A 22475-nucleotide genomic window follows, 5' to 3' on the forward strand; every position below is an offset into this window, starting at 1 on the left:
GAATATATCAGTGCAAATAGAAAACAAGTAGAAGTACCCAAGAGTTAGGTGGTGACCATCAATTGTTTGTTGTAAAACCAGTAATATGACAGCACTTCAGTTTCCTCGAAGCATGGGGAAATGATGTGAGAGGTCGGTCCCTTCTTGAAGTATTAATGAGAACAGCAGATGGTGGAAAGCAGAGCTTAAATTAATATTGTTTTTGCTCCTCAATAAGAGAATGACTCATTTTTTTATCACCCCTTGATATTAGGAATAAATAAATTGCAGCTGTATGCTTCTCATTTCTGTGCATATAAAAATGTCTAGCGCAAACACATTACACATTTGTAAATTCAGTTGTAGGAGTTTGAAAGAGGTAGTGAATTTTAGGTGCAACTGGAAAATATTTAGCATTATAAGCAGAGCTTTCTGAAAAGATCTTTAGGTTATACACTAAATAGGTTAGTTTAAATAGGAAAATAACAAAAATAGGACACTAAACATCGTTATTTTTAGATAGTATTTGTGTTAAATTGAGATTCCAAAACGATGTACCCTGAAATACATGATACACATAATAATGAATGGTATGTATATAAACAAGAGACATTTTCTTAGGGGCTTTTCACAGTGTGAAAAGTGTCCCAGAGTAAAAGGAGCATGATGGCAGAAAACCCATTTTTCTCTCATTATTCTGTTCGTGTAGAGTAGACCATCTTATCTATCTAGTTTAGTTGCAGTATTTTTTTCTTACTTTCAAACACCTCAGTTACTGTTCCTTTTAAATTTTCTTCTGGCTATTTCATTTCTGAAATCTAGTTGCACAATCCACCTCTAGCCTTTTGCCAGCCCCTTTCCATTTGGTTTTGTATATCCTTGGAGATTCACTCCATGTGAGTCACCTCCTCTTCATTGCCATCTGTTAGCCTGGTTGTTTCATATGACCCATCCAGGGGGTTCCATCTGTACGTACTGGCTCCCCTCCACTCATGATGCTGTCTCATTTGCATAGACAACATAATTTCAGGTTACTGGAACTAAGCACATACAAGTTATTCAATCTGACATGTGGAAATATTTGACAATTTATGACACAAATGGACTGGGTTTGCAGGTGGTCTTTGAAGTGGTGTTTAATACTCTGTTCAAATAATGCATTTGCACGCAGCATTTAATCTTACATACCTTTGTTGTCACTGACTTCTAGGGTAACCTAAATGATTGCAATATATATGGCATATTGCAAAGTAGACAAATCTGGCAATTGACAGTGTCTTGATAATTAAAGATTTCATGTAAATTTGTACTTTCAATGAAAAGGTAAATTAAATATCTCAGTATGTGTGCAAAATGAAACCACTAAGGTTTGACAACTAGCAAGGATAGAGCTACAGGGATCAACAATGGCATGCAAATGAACATTGGAATAAGGTAATAATATCTCAAGAAGGTTGTTTTTTGGTTATATGCAAATGTGTGTCGCTACGGGTTTATTCAATAAAATAACCCCAAAAGGTTACACCTAATTGGCACTTTTGGTAATACAGTTTTGCCTCAAGGTAATCAAATATTCATTATTTTTATTTGGGGATTAGACCGACGTTCTCAGCTTTGCCTAGAAAACAGAGTGATAAGAAGTAATAAGTAATGGAGAAATTGCCCAATTGAAATGCTAGTAACTGTAGTTATTGAGAACATGGTTTGGCTAAATGCCATAGGCTCTGTCATTTCCCAGCCAGGATGAGGATGAATAATAATAATAATAACTGTAATATAATCTTGTGCAATGCCTTCCAAAGGAATATATTTACATTATTTTTCTGTGAGGAAAGAGTTGCAATTTTAGAGTAATATTTTCTGGTCTTTACTTTTCAAAATCTGTTTTATAGGAGTGTACCAATAGAAATATATCTGGAATATTATGTATCATTAGAGAACATTTTATCATTTGATCATAGTTGTTACTTATTTTTACCCCAACCATTTTTAGCATTACAATTTCAGTGAATTATGTAACATGAAAATGTGGTGTTAATTGACTCAATAATGATGAAGCTTTCTGAATACTCAGGATTGGAATTGTATGTGGATTTACAAACAATAACAACAAAAACTGCATGAACTTTATGGCTCACTCAGGAATAGTTTCACATACCAGTCTATTTTTTTCCAGACCAACATGAGAATGTTTCTGACCACGCACATTGTCTTTGCTGACTCGTTAATCCAAATGCACTGAGCATTTAAAACAATGCTTCCTGCTCGTGAGAGATTTACAACTTGGGGTATGGATTTAAATTCTATTTCCTATGGAGTCATCACTTTATTACATTTTCCCTGTCCTGTTTTTTTATTTTTTATTATAGTGTACGCTCTCCTAGGGAATGGAGTAAAACAATGGCACAACCAACATTTCGGCCAGTTTGGACAATGATCTAAAAATGTTGAGAACCTGTGAGGAATTTAGCCTATTGTACGTGTGTAATTTGTGTTTACAATTGACATCATGGTCACACAATTGTATACATATGTGCATGAAAGACTTATAAAGGCACCATTGTTCATAATCCACTATTCCACAGACAAATACGGCTGTGACCCTGAGCTGCTATATGAACATGATTATGTAAAATATCATTTATACAAAAAAGATCGCATATGATGACAACATTGTAGACAGAAAAGACTGTAAAAAACCTATTAGCACATTGATAAAACTTTATTTTTCATTGTCCTTATTCGGCCTGTATACTTAGAATATCTGTACAGGCATGGGAAGAACATGCAAATTCCACATAGGAAACCAATTTTTTTTAGCAGAGAGACATTTCAAAGAATAAGATAAACAATAACCTCTACCTATTTCTTGATCATCTGAATAGTACATGGTATGCAAAAGGCTTTGAGATGTTCTTCAAACCTATTTAAAACATCAATTTCCATTGTAGCATGCCACATATGTTAATTATTCTGCTTTGTCTTATTTTAATTTAGGGATTGAGTTTCCTTTTTCATTCATTTTCAAGTGCAGCACAGTGCAGGCATTGCTGACGTGTCGAGTGTTTCTACATGCGTGAGTAGGGAACAACTTATCCCTCGACTCAGTTCACACTGTTAAGTGTCACTAAAATTTAAATGTAACATAAGCATTCTGACACAGACCTGCTCGTGCATGTTCACAACTACTAAACACACTCACACAAAGTCTAGGAAACTTCTAATTGAGGTTATGTAGTCTTTTTGTTTCCATGGTAACATCTCAGCAGCAAATCAAGGAGGTGGGCCAACATATCAAATGAGAACACTGCCCCCCTTTGACAAGAAAGAGAAGAATAGTTGAAGGACAATATGAGAGAAAACAATTGATTGAGACAATCAGAGTGATGCAAAGAAAGAAGAAACTGACAGAAAGTTTACTAGGTCAGCTTTGTTGTTGTCAGAATATATATTTTTTATCACATTGTAAGTGTATCATTAGGTGGGAATCAATGTTGGTTACAGTTTTAGGACTAATAGACAAGAAATATGGGTTTAATTAAACTGGTTTGATTTTTTTGGGTGTCAAATATCAGAATAATAATGACTAATAATATTATATATTCTAATCTCAAATGGTATCATTCAAGAATTAAAACGGCAACACTAATTTTGACACCTTTTGAAGCTGCAAGGAAAGCATATTCCTCAAAGTGTGAAACATGAGACAGTGTCGATATGTTAGCAAACTGTCAGTGACACAAAAGACAGTGTTAACTACATTCATCTGTTTTTCATTCCCTCTCTTTATACTTGAATCCAACACTGCATGCTCAATAATTAGTGATCAACAGCTTCCATTTTTGTCTTTAAATATGTTGAGAATATAAACAGCATTTGAGCCTCTTAAAACAACTTCTCTCTTTAAGGGAAAAGTAAATTGTTCTCATTATTATTTCTTCCCATGTGATTTTTTTTAGATAATATACTCAATCCAATCCAATCCAATCCAACTGAGTGGAAAGGTTTGGTTTCAACTTCCCATGGGCTCACCACCTGTAGGAGGGGTCACAGAGGTCAGGTGCGGAGGCTATTGGATGCAGCCAAAGGCCACAACACAACCTCTCAAAATCCAGAAATCATCACTCTTGCTTCTATGGTGCCATAACGTGCCTCCTGGTGGTATGTGAGTACCCTTTTTGGCTTTAACACCCCAAAATATCTTTCTAGGTGGTATACAAATATTTCACATCACCAGAATGGCATCGAAGTGCATTTGAATCATTTGTGCATGCATCTAAACAATAATCATGTGCCCCAGTTTTCTTGAAAATAGGTAAATTTTATGCTAGTGTGCTTCATTTCGTGTTCTGTTTGGCTTACTTGCAATTATGTTATGCCATTTTAAGACTTAAGCCACCATTATAAGTACTTCTTCAATAATTTTGTTGTTATACTTTTGATTTCTGTTGACAGATTATTTACCCTGAAAAATTATGCCTTAAATGATGATTTATGGGTAACGTGGAAAGTGTTGCGCCCATTAACTGGAAGTATTTTTTATCGAGAAAATACGTTCATGATACGATATGTTACAAAGTTGTTTGTGGAATGGATTGTGCTGGAATCATGAGGGTCCACTGCGTCACGCGCCTGCTAATCAAAGTGAACGAAACATACAGGCTGTCATAGATTAATTAAGATGAATGAGATTGGTGTTGATCAATGCATACATGTCCTGTTTTGTTGTTGCAATGAAAAGAGACAACATTTTGACATGGTAGCAAAGTCAGGAAACAATGTATTCCACAGCGAGAAGCATCACTCACTGTCAGAAAACTCACATTTAATTTCATGTGTAGAAAACTGCAGTGGTACCCTGCAAACAATGGAGGTCAAGAAGTCCACACGTGGATAAAATTGTGGGTTTTGCCCTTGCATTGAACAAGGAAAATCAATGGTTACTGAAATAATGAGTTTTATTCATTTTCACAAAAGTTGTTCAAGAATACTTAAAGCCTAACCCAGTTATTTGTCCTTGCTGTGTGACTTGGGTCCTTAACGTGTTGGAGAACCAATGACTGGCAGGATAAAGCTCATATTATTGATGGTTTTAAGAATCCCCGCACAGAATTGAGCAAAAGTGGGATGGAGTCAATGTTTTGAGAGAACAACAACAGTAGGATTAGGAAGGCAGAAAGTGAATTTTGTTAAGTCTCAACCATTTTTAAAATCGTGTTTACTGTTCAGGAAAATTGCAGCATATTAGCCCAGTGTGGTAGAAATGGAGTAGTTGTATGCGAAAGATTGACTGTTCAAAATACTTTTATAAACCACTGCATTGCATTTGTTGGATACACTTCTGTTGTATTCAACTTTAACTACGAACAACTCACATTTGATATTTTAAAAATGGTTATTCCCCCCCCAAAAAAAATCTATTTCCCGAAATTTATAAGCATGATAGTAAACACTGTTTTTGGCCTACAACACCAATGTATTTAGACCTGTACACCACAAAAATTAAAGACTGCATTCAAAATATAACCCCTATCAAGGCACCCGTACACACAAACATTGCACCTCCAAAATAAATGTAGAACAACATGTACCGCCTTGATTAATGCACTGCTTGTAAAATGACTTTAGGGAAATAATAACAAAAAAAATATCATACATGGGGACCCACAATATGAGACAGGAAATACTAAATGAATGACGTGAGACATGGTAAACACGGCCTGGGAGGCAGGGCAGGACAGCCGAGTAATTAGCTGTAGTGATCACTCCTTGGCCTTAATCTCCTTAATTGCTCTGTGCTTAAAGGGGTAGGATATTAATGAGATGTCCTGCTACACAATAACTAATGCATTTTGCTCTGCTGGTCAATAGCCATATGTTAGACTGAAGTCTGTGCAAGACTCTAATTAGGCTGCAGCACTATCCCAATAGGCAAAGATAGCGGTAATATCACAAAGTATAGAACAGCATTAAAGTGAAAATGGCTTAAGTTGAACGACTCAACGGTAAAAATGCAATTAGAAACTGAAATATAGATAGATGGGGAATGGTTTCATGGCACATATTTGATCTTCTCGGGGAAACCTGTGTAATGGAAATATATCATGAATAAATGCTGACCTCACCCGTCTTGTGCTTTCATATGTTGGACCCCTCCAACCCCCCAAAAAAGCATAGAAGGGGGGGTCTATTTAGGAGAAGCAAACAATAAATAACTGTTGGTGGATTAGACGGTACTCGGCCGTTTGGTCGCCGGACTTTTGGTCGCCGGACGTTTGGTCGCCTGGAAGGTTATTGATAATTACCATTTAAAATTGTGGGTCAAATTCCCTAAATACAAACTGTGAATTATTATTTAGTCATACTTAATGCCCTATTAATTATTAGGCTAAAGAAAAGTTCCAAATTTTCTGTACTTTTATTGTGTTTTGTTGGAGAACTTAAGACCCTGACTGACGTCCCTTCCTAAGGGGACAACTCATGTACATACAAACTCTTATACCGTGTTGTTTTACCTTGTTTTGTCGCCGGACTTTTGGTCGCCGGACTTTTGGTCGCCGGACGTTTGGTCGCCGGTTGTTTGGGTCCGGGCGACCAAACGTCTGGTGACCAAACGTCTGGCGACCAAAAGTCCAGCGACCAAAAGTCCGGCGACCAAACGTCCGGTCACGGATTAGACAGTGTGTCACTTAAAATGATGAAGTTTAAACATAATGCAGTGTCTTTTCGGTATGTTATTGTTTTTTCGAATCACCTCCAAGATGCAAAACTATACTTAAGACAGAGAGAGTCATTAGCAAATAGAAAGGAGGCTATTTTCCCCCCCAACTAATAATGTGTTAGCCATGTTTGGTTGCATTATAAACAAAGATACTTGCTGTTGCCTGACTGACATGGGAAGGGACATATTTCCATGTTAATTTGAGGGTTTTATATGTGGCTGCGAAATATCATTTGATATATTCCACACATAGAAGTGTGTTTATGGGTTGCTTCCTAGGTTTTGGTGGATGCCAGCTTGCAGTCGCTCATAAAAATAACACCCATAAAAATGAGTTCTGAACTGCAAATTTGCAGGTCACAAAGGCACGAGTAGACGAAAATGAACTTTGCGCTGTGTGTTAAATATGTCATTATGTTTATATATACACAAATGTTATTTATAGCTGGTAATTATTTCTAACACACTGATTGTGTAGTGGTGCATTTGCTAGGGATTTCGTCAAGACCAGGTGGGATCACTTCCCTTGTGTGTGACGGAGTTTGAATGGTTGTCTGGCTCTGCATGTGAACTGTCTGTTGACTAATTCTGGGAGTAGTCCACTTTCCCCTGATGTCAACTATATGATAGTTCATGCACCTCCATGATCCCTTAGAAGTGGTGGGGAAAAATGAATGAATTCGTTATCCTCTCTACTTAAAATCCGTATTTTTCCAGATGTAAATGAGTGACATAGTACAAGAAAACACAACTGTGCAAGCAATAGAACAAGCAAAAGATAAAGGGAAGAGAAGATCTGTGAGTGAGAACTGAAACTTTGGTGTAGCTGAGAGAATAAAGTACGTATATTCGAGTTGTGCTGTCTTTTTTCAGCAGCAACTTTCCCGCTTCATTTTTGATGTTTTCATAGAGGATTTCCTCTTGCAGCATTCCCTGGTTGACTTCATACAGGCTTTCTTTTTCTCATTGAAAATGTCATCTGGATCTCTCAATCCACGTGCATGACATTCAGACTTTTAAGATGATGTTGTTATCATACATGTGCCCCTAACCAAACGTCATACAGAGATGGAAAGAGTCCACTTTAAAATAGAAGCAGAATACGTGGGTGTCACTCCTACCCATGTTTTTTCTTGGCCTTGAAAGTTTGCCAAAGTTTCATTTTTGTCACCACTCCAGCCTTGAGGCATCCCTCTTGCAAAAGCTTTTCATCTTCCTCCCAGGAGGTGTGCTTCCCATTTTGTAAACCACGGATTTCAGTTAAGATTCTATAGCCGATGCAATAGGTGCGTGTGGAGAGTTTCGTTTACAACAGTTTTTACTTGGAAATGTTGTAAATGAAAAATTCAAGGCTTTCATTTGGTGAAAAGGGTCTAATGTGTTCATCCTGTCTCAAATGTGTATTCATGTAATCCGAAAGCAAAACCTTTTGGTTTTGTTCAAGGAGTATCAAAACAGCATCTCTGTCTATTTGTCAATGTGTCTGTGTATTACAGTGGTTTTAATTTCTGAGCAGGATGGATGCTCGACATGTGCATCTCAAATTTCCATTTGAATGTGCAAGAGTAAATCTCAAAGCAAGAGTTTATTTCTGCCACTCTTAACTCAGCTTTCTCTTCGGTGGGCGTCCGCTCCTCAACCTCGTCATTTCGCCTCGTCTTCTTTTAAGTACTCCCTTGCTACATCCTTATCCAGTCATCTTTTCTTTCCTGACTTCTTCCCCCTCTTACCCCATCAGCCTCACCTCCTATTCAATGCACAGGCAGCAGCAGTCAAATTGATTTAGCCTCTGTGCTTAGGAGCACCATCAAGTCACAGATTGGGTTCCTGGTTACATACTCCCCCTGGCCCAGTGCATTGCTCTATATCTTTCTCACAGTTACTTCCACTATATGCATTTTCTTGTGTTTCCTGTTCCTGCACACACACAAAAAACCATGCACACACAGTTTTGTATACACCCATTGTCTTTATTTCTGCAATTCTAACATCATTGTTGATGCCCTAGGTTCTGAAAAACCTTTGTTTTCATATTTTTTTTCAATGAAAAGCCAAATTTTCAAGGAAAATTCTTATTTTGACTCAACCAAAGCAGTTTATGCATTGTTTCCAAGAGGAGCCAGATGAGGTGGCATTGGTGATATCGGGCATCTAATTAGGATGACCTTTGGATGCTCTCCTGGTGAGGTGTTGAAAGTAGATTACCTGGGAGGAGGCCACATGTTAAACCCGGAGAAACAGTCTTCCAGTTGGCCTGGGAACATCTCGAGATCTTCCTGGAAGAACTGGAAAAAATTGCTGAAAAGAAGGAGGTCCCTGCAGAACCAGCTGTCCCAATAGACGGGTGGCCTATTGTTACATCGAGTAGGTTGGAGGACCCAGAAACAAACACGGTGCAAGTCATGGATGCAGCCGTATGCAAGTGTATTAATAAGAGTGCGGGTGTGCGTAGGTGGGCTAGCTAGATTTGGGTTGTGTGGGATCAAGGAGAGAGCCGTGCAGACATGTCAGGTGTGGGTCAGGCAAGAGTGTGTTCAAGAAAGCTGCAGACTAACAGACAAAGCGGAAAAGTTGAAACGATGAAAGGCAGAGTTGGCGACTAATTTGTATAGTTGCCTAATGGTCCATTACTGGATTTGGCTGAGCTCACTTCCACAGCATGCACAATAGGTTTGGTAAAAGACAAAAACCAAAGGCACATTATTTTTATTCAATCTAAATTCGTTGTGTTCATTGGCTGCACTTCGATGAGTTTTAACCTTAGTTTTCCTAACATTTCTCGACTACTGCATCTTATTGTCAGTAGTCACACATCTTCTTGGCTCTGCCAACAGCGGAAGACAAAAGGAGCAGACTTCTTTCACAAAGGGTGTTACAGACTCCAAATGAGACTTTTTTTTTGCTAAATGAGCCAAGCCACTACACTGAGCCTGAAAACCAAAGAAGAGGTGAAATGCGATGGCAAGGCCGGTTTGTCTCAGAATCTCAGAAATATATTCTCTTAGCGTAACATATAAATGCATTTATAACCCACTAAAACCCTCACACAATAGCTGGTTCAAGCCAAGGACAAAATCCTGAGAGGCAATGTTGTTTATGCAGTGCAGTGCAGTGCAGTAATGATGCAGAAAGGGAGGCTTATTTGCATCTCATGGTTGAGGGCCATCCCTTTCCAAGGACAAAAAAAATCGGCACGAAAGGAGGCCTGAAAGAATCTGTCAAACTAGAAAAAGCTACATATATATAAAGAGAGGGGCGGTCGTGGCACAGTTGGTAGCTCGAATTGTGCTGAGACCACAGGGTAAGTAGTTCGATTGCAGCCCACAACTGCCCACTTTTGAAATGCCCTTGGGTACAGAAGCCTAATTTGCAGTGCCTTGCATGGGAGCAGCATCAATGGTATGTTAATGTGTTGCTGAATGGGTGCTAATGTACAGCGCTTTGAGCATGGTAAAAATGTGTTGATATAGTAAGTAGTCTAGTGTCACTGTACTATTTAGAAGCATTGCTAATCATCTGTCTTTAACAGTCTTGTTATCACAGCAAGAACAGATCAAATTCCTGAATAACGTTCAATTGAACATATAAAACATAATAAAAGATGACAACACTTGAGATAAATAAATCAATCACTAAAGTTACATGGGGGTGTATTGCCATGATTGTGTTTCTTTTTTTATTACTCATTCAATGCTTGTCGTACCTTTAAATGTAATTTGGGAGACCCCCTCACGCCACCTCGATGGCATGACGGAAGCGCATAGACAGCCAGTAAACACACTCCGCTGTTGTCATACATCATTCGTCAACTGTTGATCGTGTTGGCTTTGTTGCCATAGACGCCAGTAAGCCACTCAACAAAAAAAAGAAAACAAGCAAAGACCACTTATGTAGCATAAAGCCAAAATGTGACCTTTCATCACAATCGTTGACTCTTTGAAGATAGATGTTTTGTAAAGGATTTTACCTATTGATCTTTTTAAACACTCAGACATGGTCGACAGCAGTGTAATCTGCAGATAGACAAACCACAGGTAGGGAGCCATTGATCAAGAGCAAAGAAAACACAAACACGGAAAAGGGAAAATATTGAAAATTCAGAGGTGCCCCAACTTTTCATAGATATAGAGATTTACAAAGACTAATAGATGTACAAAAGGTTAAAGTGTTCTTTTCATGGAACATAGGCAGTTAATTGCAAAACATTATCGAATGAAGAAGAGAGAAGCTGACCCAAGGGCGTCGCCCTTACCCCAAATAAAACTCGTGACTAGTTTGAGGGACGTTAAAATATCTTTATGAAACACTGATTCCAAGGACAGAATGTTAAAAATAGCTGCTTTCAACAATCTCTGAGCAATTAATGGGGCGGAAAGGCCATTGTTATTTGCAAGAATGAATGTGACTTTGTTTCTAATCAAGAGGCATACTTGCAGCAGAATAAAAAGTATAAAGTAGGTTAAGTATTTCTGGTACAACTGAGGAATTTTAGTTCATTTTATGTATATTTGTAGTCATCCCAGGAGTCTTGAACCAACAAACTACACAGAATAATAGTCTAATGGTTTAATAATTATTTATCATGACCACACAATGTACAATGTTCTTAGCAAGAAACAAACACGCTTTGAAGCAAACTTTCTAATTTATCCTATTGAAAAAGTGGACACCAGGCTTTCTTGCTTTGAGGTAATTAATCTTTGTCAAATGTTTGGAAGTCTGAGAATGTGTGGAAGGAGATTAAACTATTGAAATGAGCAATTCTGCTCATTTAAAATTCTGTAATAAAAATTTGGATTATTTTCAACTATTTGTTATTTGTATTTATTTTTTCGTTTTCATGCAAATTTTCTTGCTGTGTGCTGCCATAACTTGTGTTTATCTTCTGAGTTTATAAAGTTTTGTTTTGGGAAAAGAAGTCGGAGTCCTTGAATTCGGAAAGTGAACAAGTGCACTTGACACATACACAGGCCACACAGACCATTTGATATGGTTGTATTTTATACAGAACGAAGGCTACTTATAAGATGGCCCCTTGCACAAATAGAATGTCAGTAAAAGGAAGCTCAAGGCTAAAGAAATGTGGTTGAATTCATGAGTCCTTGTTAGATTCCACCCTGAGGGGCTGGCCTTTTTTCAAACAGGGAGCCCTTAAAATGGCAAGTTAAACCATTAGCAACCCAAGAAGAGAAGTGAGGGGATTAATAGAAAAGGAAATGATTGGGGGTCTTGACTAAAGATAGTAAACTCCGAGAAATTGCCATTTTCCAGGGTAAAATATACACTACTTTTTATGAATGCTTAAGTATTATATCCTGAATGTGTGCTCAATAGTATCTGCATTTTTTTTCCTGTTTTGATAAACGTGGTGAAATAAACTACATAACTTCCTCAAAATCTTGGTTAAACTGCTTATTAGAATGTGTAAACAAGTGTGTGATTCTGATGCTTGTGTTGAAGCACAAGCCTCCATTTCCACCCTGGCAATGGTTCGTGGTCCAAAACGCACCATGCAATTATTGATGAGGTTCATTATCAATAATTCAGCCATACTCTGATTAGCCAAAAAGATTGATGATGGGGTCCTCTGTGCCGACTGCTTTTGCGTATACATCAATCCTCTCAAAGCCCGAGGCTAGCTGTCTTCTCTCCTGTGTTTATAATTTTGTCATCTATCTCATTTTGCCTGTCCTGTTGCCTTTCTTTCTATCACTCCTTTCTCCTTTTTATGTAGTGATGTACCTGACCTTCTCATTGGTGCAATTTATCTCCATTCCAGACGTGCCTTTGTCCTTTGAAAGACAACACTTACATCAACAGGTGGAAAATGTCACACTGTCTTCCAGCCATGAGCGTGTGATTGTGCGTGTCTGTCAGTGGGAAAACTGGAAGGATGGGATCGAGTTGTTATTTTTTCGGGGTTTTTTTTCCCAAGAATGTGTGGGCCAACTGCAAGCTCACAAACCGCATGAGAAGTCTGAGTGCTAAAGTAATGTATGAGCATGTGGATCTGCGCCCAGCTGAATCTTGTCTCACACATCTCTGTCAGTCCTACTGTGTGTTTGAGTTGTTGCACATCCCAGCTGTTTTGGCCAAGATTGCTGTTTACAAGACAACACAAAAACTCACAGCACCAGAAAAAGAAGAAGGGAGAACTTGCCAAAAAAGTCAGTGTTAATTAGTTATCGATTCAATTTGGCACATACAGAAGGTGGAGGGCACCTTAACTCATTTCTAAAATGGGGGAAAGGGAAAGACAATCTTCTGTTCAAAGGGACCCGAGTCTCTAATCTCTGGTTGACTAAATGTTTACCACCAATTTTACCTCGGAGCCATGCCTGGCCGAATTTCCAAGCATGTCCTTATCGCCTCCCAGCTTAGCGGGTGCTGTCATTCTCTCCTATTTTAAGCCCTCTTATTAAATTGTCTTCTTTCGTTCTAATGTTCACATCTCATCTTGGCTTTCTTTACTTTTCTCTGCTAAGGAGATTTGGTCTTAATATAAACATTTTTCAAGAGTTTTTCATTCTGGACGCAACCTAACAAAACATAATAAATGTTGTTGATCGTGTACCCAATTTAATATGTATACTAAACATGTTAACCTTGCAGAACATCTAAAAAAACCTCATTTTTATGACATTCATTCATCTATTGTCAACAGCATGTATCCTCCTCCTGTGCAGTTAAAAAAAAGGAAACAAAAATTAAAAATTTTAAAAAGTTTACAAATCGTCTGTGAATGTATAAACGTAGTGGGCACATTAGTACTTTACAGTATTGGAGTACTTCTGTCCCAATGATGTTTATCTTCTATTTATATCTTTGCTTTCTTCTATGCAATACAGCCATTTTTGTGATTTAGTTCTAGATACACGGTATCTGTTTAAAGATAAGTGCTGTAAACATACAAAAACTTCAGGGGGAAAGTGCTGAATTGTAGAGTTATAGCAAGAAACTCTTTTTTCCCCTCCTCAGATCCAAGGATATTTTTTAGGCTGGCCCAAAGGAGGGATTAGTTGATATCAGCAAAACTTGGGGTTCCTAGCTCGTTTCTCCAACTATGCTACCCATCAAAAGTTTGGGGTCACCCAGGAAAATATGTGTCTAAGGTTGTTTCCATTTCAAATAAAAGTCATATTGAACTTTAGCAATTTCATAAATGCATTTTGCAACTCTTTTGCTAAATAAAAGTGTGGCTTTCATGAAAAATATGAAAAGATGTGCATGACCGACACCAAAATTTTAGATTACATTTTCCTAATGTTGTCTGGGCTTTGTGTTGCTTACATATGATCCATTTTCCACTTTCATACTATTATATAATTTTGTTATTATTTTTTGTTACTTTCTTATTATACAATTGTAACCATTAATAAGCATTTCCACTGGAATAAGCAATAGCAGCACTGCAATTATTTCAACTTTAATAGACTCTATTTGAGTGTGAGTTTTTTTTTTCATTTTTAAACCAAGCCAAATGTTTTATAATAATCCATCCATCTCCAAAAATTTAATGTATTAACATAAAATGTAATACATTTGCATTCTAAAAATATGCACATCTTTAATATAGAATATGGAATCACCAGAATGGCAATGGCTCAGCTCCAGGATAATTCAAGATAGTCTGGAGTTATTTGTGTGTACAGTGACAGTTTGAAGAAGTCTGCGTGAGGTGCACAAGGTGGCCACTTCCCATATGGCAGGTGCGCTATAATTAAAAATATTCTGATTTCATTGCTCCAGTGGAATCAAAACAACTTAGCAAAGCCATGAACCAAATGTGTTGTGGTGATATGTGTTGATTGGGTCAGCGTGTTTCAGACTGTCAATATTTGTCTAAAACTTGTATTTAAATACCTCTGGTCTGTTCTACTGCTACAGTGTGTGTGTGTGAGCGAGTATAATGAGATGCCACCTGCCACTGCTGGTAGCATTAATTTAGGGAATTTTCAGTGGCATCAAAATGCAGAAACAATTATTATATTATCTCTGCCAAGTTTTGGACTTTCTCTTTTTCCATCTGTCAACTCATCTGTCAGCTGGATCATTTGAAAAGTCAGAGGCTCGTTCTTGCAGGGGATGCAACATAGCATAAAAGTGCACATGTGCCATGTGCAGTTTAGTGTGCAGCTTTCAAGCTGCTTTATTAAAACAACCCCTTTTAAGCACTCTCTTAATGCGATAGCTGGACAATGATAATTGACAAACTGCTTACAGGCTAGCCGCCTGATGGTGTGGAGGTTCACTTGCCTGCCTTTGGTGCGGGCAGGCACGGGCTCGATTCCCGTTGGTGGCGATATGATTCCTAGTGTGCATGGTCGTTTGTCTCTCTCTGTGCCCTACGGCTGATTGACGACGACCAGTCTAGGGTATAGTCTGCCTTTCGCCCAAAGTCAGCTGGGATATGCTCTGGCAACCCCCGCAACCCTTACGAAGATGTGCGGTATGGAAGATGAATGAATGAATGTTTACCGGCTATGGCTTGACCTTTGAACTATTACAACCTTTTTTCATATGCTTTCTTCAGTTGTATGAGTGTTTAATGCGTTGTTGCGCCACACGAGTGTATTTGCCCTGCTTCTTACCCAGCTGTTATTCATGTGTACTTCTACGTTTGAGTGTGTGTGTTCATTGCCAAGTGCATTAACCTGTCAAAGTGCAAAGCCGGCTCATATCTTTCCCTTAACAGCAAGATAGGAAAACCACTCCGCTTTTGATTTGAAGGAAGAAAAGTGGTTTAGCAGACCTTTCATATATCTCACCTTCTCTTCCTCCCCTATATTTGTCAATTTCATTTTTATCCCGGTAGGTCCGTCCGCCAGACTGAATCCTGACTTGCCTGTGGATAAGGCTTCAGTCGGTGGTTGTTGTTTGTTTATTTACAAAGGACATTCTAAGAATATTTTCTATGTATTATGAATGGTACATTTATTAGTTTCATAGGATTTACAGGATCATAGTTCCTCCTACCCTCTGTTCATGCAAAGCCCTTTTGCAAACTCTACATGCTTCATTATTTCCACTTATTGCAACATATGTTAAAAATCAATCCTCTTATCTTGATGGTGAAAAATGATCCACCACAAACCCACCAGTGGGTGCAATAGAATTCAGCCAATGCTCAACATGTATCTTTATTTAGTCTGATTACATAGTGTGTTGTGCATGTGACTGACTTAATGTGCTTGTGCCTTTAACTAATTAATTTTGCGATGAAACAATTATGTTGCTTGACTTCAGTGCAGGCAGTGCGTGACCGGACGTTTCGTCGAAAGACGTTTGGTCCCCGGACGTTTGATCCCCGGACGTTTGGTCGAACGGACGTTTGGTCGAACGGACGTTTGGTAGAACGGGTTCGCATGCAATTGATAGATTTTAACATTGGGTGAATAGGGATTTAATGACTATTATTTAACATTGAGTGAATAGGGTTAGGGTTAAACAAATGAAAGTCTCGTGACTCAAACCTTGGGACTCGCGAACCCGGCGACCAAACGTCCGTTCTAACAAATGTCCGGTCGCCCAAACGTCCAGGGACCAAACGTCTTTCGACAAAACGTCCGAGTACCCAGGCAGTGTGGGCAGATAGGCTCCAGCACCCCGTAATCCTGCCAAGGATAAGCGGCGTTGAAAATGAATGAATTCTGTTGATTTAAGTAAAACTGGACTCAACCAGCCGTTTTCATCTGTGTTTTAAGCCCTTTTTTCCACATCTTATCACTGCCTCCTTCTGCTCTCTGTATCCCATCCATGGTCTTGCAGTGTAAGATGAAGGACTACGAAAAAGAATGTTGTTATAAAACATATTATTAAAGAGTTCTCCATGTCTGAGAACATTTCAGTGGCCATATTTCCCCCAAAAATAATCTATTTCTCTCCTTGGGCTTTATACTCCCTCTCTTTTTTGTCTCTCTATTTGCCAGCTTGAAATTTGATAACATTCAAGACAGTGGCAGAGGGCTAAAAGCAAGGAGGGGAAGCGAGTTAGTAGGGAAGAGGGTGTGATTGAGGGAGGCATGGTGGCTGGGGAAATGGGTTGAGATTTGCAAACAAATTTAATAACTGCCCCTGCAGAATCAAATCACTTTGCAGAGTTTTGAATTGCTCACCTCCTCGAAAAAGAATGAGGGTGATGAGAGAAGAGGATATTGAATACAGAGAGGGTGTGATGGGGAGGAAGGAGGGGCTGGAATATGACACATTACATCAATTTCAGAAACTGCAGCTCTGAAAGTGTTTGCCTTCCACCTGAATACCTGTTTGACAAGTGTATAGGACATATGAGCACAATGACAAATAGGCTGGACGTAAACGTTTCTTGTATATGTTTAGCTTCTTTAAAATATGCTGATAAGCTACTATGAATTTCTCTATATTGTCGCTGCTAAGTAAAAGGACTAAAGGCCTTTCATCACAACGTATTCCTGACAAATGTATTGTTGTGGTTCAGAAATTGGACTGCCCTACAGAGCCTAACGCCCAAACACTTGTAGTTAAACGTAAAAAAAAAGCATGTCACAAGATGTTAGGTCCTAATATTCTGATATTAGACAAAATGATCTTGAGTTCTGGTCTGATTTTTACTCAATCTAGAATGAAGCCTGACTCTTTTAGTGATATTAGTTAGCATTTACCTTAATGTAAATGGTTTAAATGGATAAAGATTGGTCCTCCAAAGATTTTGACTATAATTAGCTAAAATCCTTAGTAATTATTCCATGGCCATTTTAATTACTCCTCTTGGTGTAGTGGCCGGAAATAATGGCCATTTGATTAGCGACAGATTTTTTACTGTCACCAGTGTGGTTACTTGCTGCTTTAAAATCATTTTAATAAGAACAAATGCTCCCAGTAGTCTTTCTACCGCATCCGCACTTTGCAGATATATCTAGAGGAAAGACATTAGGACTCTCATATTAATGAGTTTACAGTGACCCTTTTTTCCTAATTACCATTCCTGATTATACGTTACAAACAAAGAAACCCAGGCCTATCAAGAGTGTATTTGTAAATTAACACGAAAAAAAACGTTATAAATGATCAACCACTTCCTCTGACGTTCTTGCCAAATCCTCTGTCTCTTTAATTAACAGATAATCTACGGTTGATAAATAAATACATTTAACTGTAAACCACAGGTACACATTTGTTTTTGTAGTTAATGAGCAATCAATAGCTGGTTAGGCAAGACAGTCAGTCTGTAACCCTCTTGGGGTGGATATATTTAAGTGTGTATATAGCCATGGAAAGCAGAATTTGAAAGCCAAATGTTTTATACTACGATATAATAAGTAAAAAGATTCCAGGACATTCGTTGTTTGATCTCAACAAAACACGTCTAGGATACTGCAACTTAATTTTACAACCAAGTAAGCATTAAAATCTACTGTAATTTATGCAATCTATGTATGATATTGCCAAGCGACAGCACAGAAACACTAAATACTAAATTCTGAGGCCCTGGGGTACTCCACAAGTGGCATTACAATTTCCCACAAGTCACATTGCCATGAATTAGATGAGCACTCTCTGGGAGAAAAGATTTAAAGCCTGCCAAGCTTTTAAGACCAATACATTTTTCAAAGTGATTTAGTAGTAAGTTTTGTCCAACAGTGTCAAAGCAGAGATAACATTTATAGTCCAGAGAAAGTTACATATAATTAGGCACTCTAAATGTTTGAAAGGATTGCTCGAGGTCATTATTAGAGTGGAAATTCTTTGCTTTCCCAATATCACATCATTTTGTCTTTTTTTAATTATATAGTAAATGTAGATATAACCTGTCACCCAAAGTTAAATATTTCCCACACGTATTAAAGAGAAGTTGCTTTTGCTTGCCCACACCACAGGAGGTCCGAAGACAAATGGCCAAATATTAATTACTAACCAGTGTGACGTTATCGCGGGAAGACAGTTGAAAGGAGATAAAATTGACAACTCTGTACATTGATCACCATACAGCACAGGTGTCAAAGTGGCGGCCCGGGGGCCAAATTTGGCCCGCCGCATCATTTTGTGCGGCCCCACAAAGTAAATCATGAGTGCCGACTTTCTGTTTTAGGATCAAATTAAAATGAAGAGTATATATGTATATTAAATTTCCTGATTTTTCCCCCTTTTAAATCAATAATTGTAATTTTTTAATCAGTTTTTTTCTGTGTTTTTAGTTCAAAAATCATTTTGTAAAATCTAAAAATATATTTAAAAAAAGCTACAATAAACATTGTTTTAGATCTATAAAAAACTGAATATTCAGGGCTTTTAATCCATTTATTTAAAAAAATCTAAATATTATATCTAAAATGGTCCGGCCCACATAAAATCGAGTTGACGTTAATGCGGCCCGCAAACTAACCCGAGTCTGACACCCTTGCCATACAGAGACAACTAGGTTTTTTTTTGTTTTTTTTGCTGATTCAGACATTGAATCCAATAAAAAGTGTGTGCTTTCGTGGAAGATGTTTTTTAGGAAGACATATACGATGTAAATTTTCCCTTTTTTACTTGGGCTGTACTTGTATGAGCCTTCGACCAAAAATTTTATTGTCAATTTTTTTCATATCTCGGCGTTGTTTTCGCTTTTAAAATTTCTTCTTTTAAGCTCTTTCAGGGCATTTTCTCTTCCCAACAATATCCGAGCTCAATAGAGGGAAAGGAAACTTTTGACAAATTTTAAAGTCTGAGGAGAGGGATGGAAGGAAATACAATGACAAATAAATTAATAAATTAATATCTTCTGCATCAATGATCAAGTCTCTTTAAAGCATACCGTACTTATAGGACTAGATGAGTTAGAAACCAAGTTCTATTGAGTCACGCGCCCAGCTTTCTGGAGATTGATCGGTATCAGCCATCTGCCTGACAGCTCCCGGATTAAATCTCATTCAGTAAACCTTGCAATTTGGTACTGAGTGAACAGCAAGAGACAGACAAAGTAGGGAGAGATGGAATAAATAGTGAAAAGGTGACTGAGGGAGAGAAGCAAGACACCTTGATAAAATGTCAATTAATTGTAACAATCTTTTAATGCGCTAATGAAATGTACGTACAAAATGATTTTATCTAGAAACTAACCACATATTAAGGTATTTAAGAATTGTGTGATCCTAACAGGGTTTTATGCCCCATTATGTCCTTCTTGGCATAAATACCGCCTGGAATTTTGACATAATGTATTAATACTGAAAATCATTCAGTGTTATAGTTTTGGGTATTTTTAGGTTTTTGCTTTCTTGTTACCATACAACCTTATTTTTCTAAATGCAAGCATCAGGCTATTGGGATAGATCACCTTGTAGTAAAAGGATGTCTTGTGGTGCTAGAAAATGTTTCAATTAACCTTCATGGAAGTGTGATTGGAATGGAGACACTTAATAATTTGATATGATCAGAAAGGCTATTATAATTATTTATTGGCTATTGAATGGGAAAACTTCTTGAAATCACTTTTAAGATGTTTAAATATATATTTGTTTTGACATATTTTAGTTACATAAATATTGTCATTGCCATCTCAGTTTCTGTTAAAACCTCGGATGTTTTTGCCTAATAGCTAAAATGGAGATTAACAATGGTACCACAGGAAATTATAGAATTCCACTTAATCCGCTAAACATTGCTTTTCACAAATATATACTTTTCTTCTTCTATTATTGATAATGTAGTACAAGGAGACGGACAACCATTCACGCTCACACTCATACCTGGGGGATATTTATTGTTCAAACAGCCTACCCTGCATGTTTTTGGGATGTGGGAGGAAACCGGAGCACATGGAGAAAACCCAATTCAATAAATATACTACATATAAAAATGTTAATAATCACTGAGAAGAGCTCCTTATTTATGCCAAATCAAATGATCCTTCTGAGAGTCTTCGTCTCCTGTCTACATTCGACCTAACTCCCAACTACCACCCCCGCGACTTTACAAAAGTCAAGGTTTGGATATAACTAATGGCAGGTAGAGGTAATCAATGCAGTGCACGGTGCCAGTTAAGCCCCTTTATCCAATTCTCATGCATTACTGGCTCTTCTACCTCATTACCTATTCAACCTTTCTGGTTCGCCGCATGGCTAATCCTTTTTTTAGCTTGCCGTTCCTATTTCACTACTCACACAACTTTAACTTTCTATCCATTCCAAAAATCCTGCACTACTATTTTACTTGAATGCTCATTTTTATTTAACTAAGCCCCATTGCCACAGTTATATTGTACCGCTTTAAAGGACCGTTATAGCAAATGAAGTTATTCCAAATCTGGCCTGTTCAATACAAGATTATAGCCCTCATTTTGGCAAGGAGCCAAAATATGTCACATCTGTTTTAAGATTACCATCATTTGATAATTTTTTATCTCCTCGGTAGCCTAATGAATTTCTACATGAATATAAAACAGGATATGAGCAGAGTGAATTGTCAGTCAGTTTTCCTTAATTATGTAGAGCCATTATTTTATGCCTCGAAGGAATGGATGTTTTTCCATATTTGTGTGTGCCTGTGTGTGTCAAGCCACACCAATGTGTAACTATTGATTTGGCCATTACTCCATTGCTAAATAAAATCCCAAACCACAAAGTGGAGAATTTAATCACCACGAGCTAGTCTAAGAGGAATGTGGAATAGATAACACAAGCTCAGCAACAAACTTATGGAAGAAAAGTGTTGATAAATTGCAATGCATGTAAATTTCTAGCAGGGAGAGGTAACGGTTATAGAACACCTTCCTTACGATCAAGAGTCTCGGGTTTGAATCTCGACCAAGGCTCTTCTATGTGCCGTTTTTGTTATCTTCTTCGCATATTTTTGTAGCTTTTTGTAGGTGTGAATAAATTGAGTCAAAGTATTTCATATTTAGAGAGTCTTCGTTCAGTGGTATACTAACTATCTCACAACTGTAAGGATTTGGGTTCGATTCCCCTGCTCTGGTAGCCATATTAAAGCATCTTTGAGCAAGATACTGAACCCCACATTTCTCCTGGTAATGTGGCAACATAACTGTCTTGGTTTAGCACTTGTGATTACTTAATTTCAGGCAAGTGATAAGCAACATGGAGCATTGTTACTTAAAACAAACAGTTTGCCTAGAGTTTGCCAAATAATTAGTCTGTGTAGTTAATTTTTTCTGCCTGTAAATTTGCAGTAATTACTTTGGTGTTAGATTGATTGTCATTAAAAAGCAGAATAGAATTCGACAAATGTTACAATTTAAGAAGGCACATTCAACCAGTGTCAATGGTCGTTTGTCTCTCTGTGTGCCCTACGACTGACTGGCGACCGGTCTAGGGTGTAGTCTGCCTTTCGCTCGAAGACAGCCGGGTTAGGCTCCAGCAAGGATGGGCGGTATGGACCATGGAGTATAAAACCATCTTTTATTTACATATCATGAGTTCAATTCATTTAATGTGTTCAACTGATTTTGACTTTGGACAGCCAACAGAATGGCATTAAGTGTATTTTTCTAGGAAACGCTACTCTCCATGCAAATCAGGAAAAAAAATAGACCGGGGGCTTACAATTATAGTTGTATTTATAAGAAACACACCACTTAAGGCCCACAGTTATCAATGGCTGAACCCATAAATATACAACAATTTTTCACTTTCATACAAATTGGATGTTAGGTGAACTGAAGAGAATGTTTATATTGCACTTCCAAATTGCACAGTCGACATATAGGCACCATTATGCAGACTCATTTAGATAGATTAGCCAATGTTCTGTCTTTATATGTTAATGGGATTGCTTATGTGCGGGCTCTGTTAGTTTC

General features: G+C 37.8%; 1 long non-coding RNA gene across 1 annotated transcript in view; it reads left to right on the top strand.

The window, feature by feature from the left end:
• The window catches only part of LOC144083506 (uncharacterized), an 81614-nt gene that overhangs the window by 26119 nt on the left and 33020 nt on the right, over positions 1–22475 (top strand). Inside the window, exon 2 of the long non-coding RNA XR_013303565.1 lies at positions 3939–4140. This is a non-coding gene — a long non-coding RNA (uncharacterized LOC144083506). The remainder of the gene's footprint in view (positions 1–3938; positions 4141–22475) is intronic.

The sequence above is a fragment of the Stigmatopora argus genome, chromosome 10, assembly GCF_051989625.1.
Source record: "Stigmatopora argus isolate UIUO_Sarg chromosome 10, RoL_Sarg_1.0, whole genome shotgun sequence".
Classification (NCBI taxonomy): Eukaryota; Metazoa; Chordata; class Actinopteri; order Syngnathiformes; family Syngnathidae; genus Stigmatopora; species Stigmatopora argus.